Below are 1,406 nucleotides of genomic sequence, written 5' to 3'. Positions count from 1 at the left end.
AACAGCAGTATGGAAATGTAAGCCAAATAAACCCTTTCCTCCCCAACTTGCTTCTTGGTCATGATGTTTGTGCAGGAATAGAAACCCTGACTAAGACAGCTGTTTTAGGAAGAGTTTCTCTGCTAGTATTATAAGAAGCCTTTATCTTGTCCAAAAATAAGATCTTTATGCTATCAGAAATGTATACTTAGTAGGGTCCCCCTTGGTGAGGGTGAACTTACCTGGAAATGACAGTGCTTCAAGCAAGAAAAAAATAACATCTATGAAATGATGCTGCCCAAGGTGGCTCTGTGTGTGTTAGTTACGTTTGTACTGTTGTGATAAAGCACCACAACAAATACAACTTGTAGAGGAATGATTCATTGACGTCACCACACCACAGTCAGAGACCAGCTGAAATTTCACTGTAAGATTCACAAAATTGACAAGAAAACTCTGTAGGAATAATGTTTTTGTGCATTGTGTAAAATCCTTGTGTTATGCAAATGCTAATTTCTCTGCCCCTCATATCTTGTTTCAATATGGCCACAGCACTGTAATGCTTATGTCAAGAATCTCCTGTGTCAAATTTGCGTAAGCAATGTTTATCATTTATTCTCTACCTTACTAATAAAGGCTGATTACCCAATGGCTAAACAGAGGAGAGAATAGGACGGACTTCGGCCAGCCAGGGGAAAGAGAGAAAGTGAGAAGAGTAAGACAAATTGAACAAAGAGGAGATAACAGATAAGATATCATGAGAACTTAGTTAGAGCATGGAAGGCCCTAAATGCAAGCATTATGGTGATTTGGGCTGGAAGGTAGGTAGATTAGCTTAAAGGCTTAAATATATATCAAATGACTGCCCAGGTATTGTTGTAAAGGCTTAAATAAATCTTGGTCTCTCTGTGTCATTATTGGGGAATTAGCTAGGATAAAGAAAAACAGCTGCTGTATTAATTTACAGCATACATTTATATTAAAATTACCATTTACAAAACCCAGTGTCTATTCCAGTCTTCTAAAATAATTATGATCAGATCAGGCATATCAGGTTTCTATTTGAGTGTCATAATTTTTAATACTATTTTTATTTCTGTGAATGAATATGAATTTGCATGAATATATATGCACACATGCATCTAGGAGATCACAGAGGCTACCAAATGCTCAAAGTTAGAGTTACAGGAAATTGTGAGCCACCACATGGGTACTGAAAGTCGAACCCATTTCCTCTCCAACAGCAGGAGTAAGAGTTCTCAATAACTGAGCCACCTCTCTAGCCCCTCATAATTTTTTTAAGCACATTAACTTACCCACACAAATACAACTCAGAGAGGATCCAAGACCACTTATTGAGTGTGCTAAATTTTGTGAGGAGCATTGTTGAGTCTAATGCTTGTCTCCATTCAATAATTTCAAAAGGC

This window comes from Mus pahari, chromosome 11, assembly GCF_900095145.1.
Source record: "Mus pahari chromosome 11, PAHARI_EIJ_v1.1, whole genome shotgun sequence".
NCBI lineage: Eukaryota > Metazoa > Chordata > Mammalia > Rodentia > Muridae > Mus > Mus pahari.
The sequence above is the reverse complement of the archived record's forward strand: the minus strand, read 5'-3'. Positions refer to the sequence as shown.